Source organism: Daphnia pulicaria, chromosome 4, assembly GCF_021234035.1.
Source record: "Daphnia pulicaria isolate SC F1-1A chromosome 4, SC_F0-13Bv2, whole genome shotgun sequence".
Classification (NCBI taxonomy): Eukaryota; Metazoa; Arthropoda; class Branchiopoda; order Diplostraca; family Daphniidae; genus Daphnia; species Daphnia pulicaria.
Window position 1 is genome coordinate 21,528,855 of NC_060916.1, and position 7,500 is coordinate 21,536,354.

General features: G+C 49.5%; 3 non-coding genes across 3 annotated transcripts in view; all 3 read left to right on the top strand.

The window, feature by feature from the left end:
• The first annotated feature begins 2,298 nt into the window (after nt 1–2,298).
• On the top strand, nt 2,299–4,593 carry LOC124338732. Its single transcript, XR_006917972.1, has one exon. It is a non-coding gene; the product is annotated as a small subunit ribosomal RNA (ribosomal RNA).
• Nucleotides 4,594–5,523: 930 nt separating this feature from the next.
• LOC124338717 lies at nt 5,524–5,676 on the top strand. The gene has a single exon (XR_006917958.1). It is a non-coding gene; the product is annotated as a 5.8S ribosomal RNA (ribosomal RNA).
• Nucleotides 5,677–6,317: 641 nt separating this feature from the next.
• Nucleotides 6,318–7,500, top strand: part of LOC124338684 — a 4,576-nt gene continuing 3,393 nt past the window's right edge. The window contains exon 1 of the ribosomal RNA XR_006917929.1: nt 6,318–7,500. This exon is cut by the window's right edge and continues 3,393 nt beyond it. This is a non-coding gene — a ribosomal RNA (large subunit ribosomal RNA).

Sequence of the window (7,500 nt, forward strand, 5' to 3'; positions counted from 1 at the left end):
GGATAGATATCGAAGGGAAGGCGAAAGAGGCGAAAAGGAAAGCGCGAAATTTCTTTAGTAGCTTCGACGCAAAAACTTTGGTATCGACGGGGAGCTTTGGGAAATGAAACGAAGACGCAGAATGGGAAGTTGTCCGGTTCGGCGTTAGTTGTAGTTTCATTTCCACCGTAGCTGAGCTCCTTTCCGCCCGCCACTTCACATGATTTTAGTTTCGATTCCGTTCGATCGCGCTTGCACTGTCTTTGTTTTTTTTTCACTGCTTGGATCGCGGCTTTGCTCTAACCAGTTTAGCCCCATGCGATCAAAAAGTCTTAAAAAAAAAAAACCGTTGAACGGAGACGAACTCGATGAGCTGTCGGTGTGTGAAATATCATTCCTTCGGTAAAACCGTTTTCGAAATTTCCGATGGTCGGTATATGTAAAAATATATCCGAACCGCGATGTGGACGGGAATTCAAACGCCCGCTTCACCGATTGGTGCGACAGCTGAGAAGCTCGTCACTCGATCCAACGACTCTTGGTCGAAAAGTTCAGAAGAGGTGCGCGCGTCAAACATTTTTTTGGTTTCGGACGTTTCGTTTCTTCGGCACGTGTGGTTTGTCTGTGGCCGTCTGTGAGAGAAATCGGACGCTTGTTCTTTGTTATTTTACCGTAACAAGACAAGACGGGAAAGATTCTTTCTTCCAAACTTACGGCATCATAACCATCAGCGTTTACCGTCAGCGACGATACGGAAGAGAAAAGAAAATGGTGCGCGTCTTTTCACTTTTTGACACCGTATCAAAAAAAAATTACCGTTCAGGCGGAAATGTGTGTGTGTGTGTGTGAGCCGAGAGATAAAAAATAAAAAAGCCACCAAACAGAACGCTTTCAAATTATTTCGTGCGGCGTGCGCATATTTCACATTTTGCCGTTTGACGGAAGCTCGTTGTGTGGAACACAGAAGTGGAGATGGACGGAGTTGAAGGGGGGCGAAGACGGCCCGGTCGGACAAAGTCAAGAGATTGAAATATACGAGAGAATTGGGTGGAAGTGATGGCAAATCTATAAAATTCAAAAATCGGATGAGATGCGAGGACCGCAAAATGTGGCGTCGACTCTGACTCTCTTTTACTACGAACTTCCCTTCGACGGAAGATATCGAGAGCTGAGCTGAGCGCCCGCTGAGTATGGCCGGCGTAATTACAAACGAGTTACGGTTGGAGCTATATCGATTGTACGTATCCCGAACGTTCATCGAACAAGCCAGATCAACTCGGCGCCCGGTAAGATGTACGCTCAGTTATGGCCATGACACACGAAGGGAGAATTCAAACGGCTGTGAGTGTACGGCCCGCCCGGAGTTGTGTGTAGGCAGTGACCTCTCAAGAAAAAACGTAAAAAATTTTTTTTTGACAGTCACCGGTCTGCGACAAGTAATCAGTACGAAACTTGGGTGCAATGCAAAAAACATTTTGAGAATCCTTGCTTGACAACAACGAATCTAACACGATAAAAAAAAACGATCCCCATCGGTGTACCGCTTGCTTTTCTCGCGCTTCGGCGCAGAATCGCTTATTCAGCTGCCCTTGGAATATGTTCGTTTCGTGCATACTTGATCTCGGTCATTCTTCGGTGAACTCTTAAAGAATTGCGCACTTTTATAGGGGTAGTCTTGTTGCTTGTCTCGACTTGAAATGATTTGTTTTTTCCGCCCATGACTTTCTATACGATGCCTCTATGCTGGCCTCTGACCGCGGTTGTTCCGAGTTTTCTCTTTCTCTTCGAAAGTCTTTGCGGAAAATTCTGCCTCGTGTGACCGTTGAGCGGTGAGGTGTGTGTGTGTGTGTGTGTCGTGCGGGGTGATGCGAGAGTGTGCCTCGGCGGTGGAAAAATAAAAATAAAACTCTGAGCCCACAAAAATTTAAAAGATGTATGCTTGTCAGCTTAGTAAAGCAGGCTTGACTTATGAGCATACAGCACGCCACATATGACCGTCGAAAACCGTAATACGGGAAAAAAAGTTGATGAATATATCAAGACCGGTCGAATGAATCCGATTCACTTTGGGCTCATAGACCGTTGAATGGTCTTTGACTTTGGAAATTGAAATGAAAAAAATCCAACAAACGGATCGGATCGGTGTTTCTCTTCACTGGGACTCGCTGTGACACGCCAGGCGTTGCGATCAAAAATTTTAGTTTCCGAAGAAAAAGAAAAAAAACGAAAAACGTGTTGATTTGGTGTGTGTTTGGTGATGCGTGGGCGAAATAAAAACCCGCAACTCGCCGGATGCATATCAAACAAACATACACGAAATACCTGGTTGATCCTGCCAGTAGCATATGCTTGTCTCAAAGATTAAGCCATGCATGTCTAAGTACAAGCCGCTAGACGGCGAAACCGCGAATGGCTCAATAAATCAGTTATGGTTCCTTAGATCCACTCCATCCTACTTGGATAACTGTGGTAATTCTAGAGCTAATACATGCACTCGAGCCTCGACTGCGGGCTTTCGGGCTCGCAGAAGAGGTGCTTTTATTAGATCAAAACCAGTCGGGGCCGGGCTTTCGGGCTCGCGCACCGTACCAATTTTGGTGACTCTGGATAACTTCACGCCGATCGCACGGCCTTCGCGCCGGCGACGTATCTTTCAAATGTCTGCCTTATCAACTGTCGATGGTAGGTTACGCGCCTACCATGGTTGCAACGGGTAACGGGGAATCGGGGTTCGATTCCGGAGAGGGAGCCTGAGAAACGGCTACCACATCCAAGGAAGGCAGCAGGCGCGCAAATTACCCACTCCCGGCACGGGGAGGTAGTGACGAAAAATAACGATACGGGACTCTTCCGAGGCCCCGTGATTGGAATGAGTACACTTTAAATCCTTTAACGAGGAACCATTGGAGGGCAAGTCTGGTGCCAGCAGCCGCGGTAACTCCAGCTCCAATAGCGTATATTAAAGTTGTTGCGGTTAAAAAGCTCGTAGTCGGATGTCTGTCTTCGGCCGGGCGGCGCCGCTCTGAATCAAGGGTGTTGCGTTTCACGCTCTGGGAGCCCGGGTGTCAAAGCCCGACTCTCTTCACGGTCGGACAACATCGCCGGAGTGGTGGTCGGTGCGTCGTTGTTGTATCTGCGGCCAGAGTTGGAAAGTTCTTTCGGGTTCTTTTTTAAATTTTGGTCGTAGTTGACTCGATTCGCTCCACCCAGTCAATCGTTCGGGGTGCCCTTCACCGGGTGTCTCGGGCGGCCGGCAACGTTTACTTTGAACAAATTAGAGTGCTCAAAGCAGGTGTATCCCAACGCCTGAATATCGCAGCATGGAATGATGGAATAGGACCTCGGTCCGATTTTGCTGGTCTTTTACTTTTGGACCCGAGGTAATGGTCAATAGAGACGGACGGGGGCATTCGTACTGCGGCGACAGAGGTGAAATTCTTGGACCGCCGCAAGACGAACAACAGCGAAGGCATTTGCCAAGAATGTTTTCCTTGATCAAGAACGAAAGTTAGAGGTTCGAAGGCGATCAGATACCGCCCTAGTTCTAACCATAAACGATGCCAACCAGCAATCCGTCGGAGTTACTCCAATGACTCGACGGGCAGCTTCCGGGAAACCAAAGTCTTTGGGTTCCGGGGGAAGTATGGTTGCAAAGCTGAAACTTAAAGGAATTGACGGAAGGGCACCACCAGGAGTGGAGCCTGCGGCTTAATTTGACTCAACACGGGAAACCTCACCAGGCCCGGACACTGGAAGGATTGACAGATTGAGAGCTCTTTCTTGATTCGGTGGGTGGTGGTGCATGGCCGTTCTTAGTTGGTGGAGCGATTTGTCTGGTTAATTCCGATAACGAACGAGACTCTAGCCTGCTAAATAGGTGACGGGTTTTATCAATTGAAACCGAAGGGAGTACGGAGGCGTCGGGATCAGGTGGCGGCGATTCGGGTCTCGGTGGGACTGGTTCCTTTAGTGAGGCAATCTCTCGGCTTGGTTTCGTTGTGCTTTGTTCGTCGGGTGTACGGCCTTCACGGGTTGGTTGCCTGGCGGATGAGGTATGGCGGGGCTTTGTCGGGAATGTCTCGCGGGGGCTGGCTCTATTGTTATTCGGTCGTCGTCATCCCCGGCGATACCTTCTGCTCTCGCGTCCGTCACGCAGTCTTCTTAGAGGGACAAGCGGCGTCCAGCCGCGTGACAGTGAGCAATAACAGGTCTGTGATGCCCTTAGATGTCCTGGGCCGCACGCGCGCTACACTGAAGGAATCAGCGTGTTTCACTCTCCCTGTCCGAAAGGACCGGGTAACCGCTGAACCTCCTTCGTGGTTGGGATTGGGGACTGCAATGATCCCCATGAACCAGGAATCCCTAGTAGGCGCGGGTCACTAGCCCGCGTCGATTACGTCCCTGCCCTTTGTACACACCGCCCGTCGCTACTACCGATTGAATGATTTAGTGAGGCCTTCGGACGGGCTTGTCGGGGTGCCGTCGAGTGGGGAGCAATCTCTGCCCGTGCGGTGCCTACCAACGGCGAGACTGAAAGATGGTCGAACTTGATCCTTTAGAGGAAGTAAAAGTCGTAACAAGGTTTCCGTAGGTGAACCTGCGGAAGGATCATAAACGAACAAGACAAATGTTTTGCGCATATGGCTTTGGTTGAGCACGAAACAACTAAAAGTTGCAAAACAAAAAAACCCCATCAAAAGTCTTTCGGCGTAAGACATCGTATGAACTATGTGTGGGTTGACGGAAGAAAATCATTTATTTTGAACGGGTATCAGGCGCTCTGATGCGCGGTGGTTTAAAGCGGATTCGCCTTTTCAAATTGATTTTTCTTTCCTCTCGGCTCAAAAAAAAACACAAAGTCTTTCGATTTGGTCTATGGCCGTGAGCAAATTCTTCCTGCTTCGATGGTGAATGTCTCTATAGATTCATTCGACCTTTAGCGGCGCTCACAGTGTTGACGTTAGTAGAGTGAAGAATACGATAGCCCGCCTGGGCCGCGAGTACCGAAGGAACAATAAAGGAGATTTTATAAAGTCTTAGTCCCTAAATCAAACACTTTGAAAAATAAAAACTCGGTGGATGGAGAGTCGGAAAAAAAAAAAACATCAAGATTTTGAACGGGTATCAGGCGCTCTGATGCGCGGTGGTTTAAAGCGGATACGCCCAATCGAAATTGTTTTTTTTTGTTTCTCTCTTCGTCTTCGGGATTTTTTGATTCTCGGTGGGGGACGAAAGTGTGAGACTTTACTCTGGACGTTCTTTTCGGGCGTAGATACTCGTGGTTGCGTGCGTGTGCGTCGTATAGACTAACACTCCAAAGCCCGACACTATGCCGTTGAAAACCGAATGTTTTTTAAGCTTGCCCTTCGCCCTCTCGATGAAGTAGGAAGAATTCAAAATCACAATAACACACTAAACCCAAATTCTAGTACGAGTGTTTATCGGAACATTTTCTTTCTGGCTTTCTTTCTCCGCCCTCGCATTCATTTGCTTGGGCGGGTTGGAGAAAAAGAGAGAAGAAAACGAATATGTCGTTTTATATACGACCCTGAACGGTGGATCACTAGGCTCGTGGATCGATGAAGAGCGCAGCAAAGTGCGCTAATCCATGCGAACTGCAGAACACATGGAGCATCGAAATCTTGAACGTAAATGGCGGCCCAGCTTCTCGCTCGGGCCACATCTGACTGAGGGTCGGTCGAATGATGAACGAACAGAGATTTTTTCAGTCTTGGTTTTGCATGTTGGGTCGCGGCGAGATTTATTTTTCACCCGGCCTGACCGCATAAAAGCTCCCGAATCTCTAACGTCTGGGTGCCGCGCGACTTAAGTGTCCGCGATGCCTCAAATACAAAAAAGGGGGAAAAATAAAAGAAGGTTCGCCCTGTTTTGTTTTTTTCCTCTCTATTCAAAAGAAACCTTTTTCGATGGCAAAACAGATGGGAAATTTTTGAGCCAACTCAAAAAAAAATTTTAGAAATAAACACATCTTCTCGAACAAGGTGTCGGCTGCGTGTGCGCGATATACCGCTTCAACGCGAGTTTAGTTGTGTGTGTGCGCCGGGCGTGTCGAAGTGTCGACCACCGCGAATTATCACTCACTCTAACCGCTCGTTATGCAAGCTTGGTTCGCGCACGACGCGTTGTTTCAATACAAAAAGCCGCAGGACGCCCTGTCACTTTTCGTAAATTAATTTTTGCGAATAACGAGAGACTCGCTTTATTTCGAAAAAAAAAAATTTGAACCGGCAATTATTCAATCTTTCCCGGCTTTAAAACGCCAAAGTCTGCCGAGCTAGATAAAGTGTTGTCTCCTTTTGAAAACAAACAATTCATTCTGACCTCAGTTTAGATGAGACTACCCGCTGAACTTAAGCATATCAGTAAGCGGAGGAAAAGAAACTAACAAGGATTCCCTTAGTAGCGGCGAGCGAACAGGGATGAGCCCAGCACCGAACCTCGCGCCCGGTTGAGCGGGTGCCGAGGAATGTGGTGTTCGGGAGGATCGTGCGCGTCTGTCCGGTATCTATCGTCCAAGTCTCCATGAACGGGGCGAGCAACCCACAGAGGGTGTCAGGCCCGTAGATAAGACGAGCCGAGACCGTGCATCGGATCCCTTCCCAAGAGTCGGGTTGCTTGAGCGTGCAGCCCTAAGCGGGAGGTAAACTCCTTCTAAGGCTAAATATCGCCACGAGACCGATAGCGAACAAGTACCGCGAGGGAAAGTTGAAAAGAACTTTGAAGAGAGAGTTCAAGAGTGCGTGAAACCGTTCAGGGGGTTAAACGGGTGGGCCCTCGAAGGTCGAACAAGTCCCCGCTCCCGGCACTTGGTTGTATGCCCTTAACGCTGCATGGAGACTGCCTGAATTGGCGGCTCTCTTGCATAAGTCGTTCTGCGATCGCAATAGCCACGCCAAGGTCCGCAAGTGGGGGGCCTAGTAGGACTCCGCGACCGACTGGGTGTCTGTTACACGGGGCGTCCGTTAGCGAGTTTCGTGGTTACCTTCGCGGGTGCCGCGATGACGAGCGCGGCGTTTCCCAACAGTACTGCCCGGTCGTGACCTGTCTCCTCCCGGGAGGTGTCGTAGCTTTTTTTTGTAAAAGAGAAAAAGTTGCGGTGCTCAACCTGTGGAGGCCCAGAGCGGAGAGTAGAAGTCGGGTCCCACCCGACCCGTCTTGAAACACGGACCAAGGAGTCTAACATGTGCGCAAGTCGTCGAGAAATTATCAAACTAAACTCGCGAGGCGCAATGAAAGTGAAGCGGCCCCGATGAGGGTGCATCCGCGAGGGGTGATCCCGTCTCGAACAGAGCGGGCGCAACCCCAGGGCGTCCGAATGCTCGCGAGATCTTTCCCCCTTAAAAGGGTTTGGTCGAGTCGGCCGGACGAACCCAGAGCGCACACGTTGGGACCCGAAAGATGGTGACCTATGCCTGGCCAGGACGAAGCCAGGGGAAACCCTGGTGGAGGTCCGCAGCGATTCTGACGTGCAAATCGATCGTCGGAGTTGGGTATAGGGGC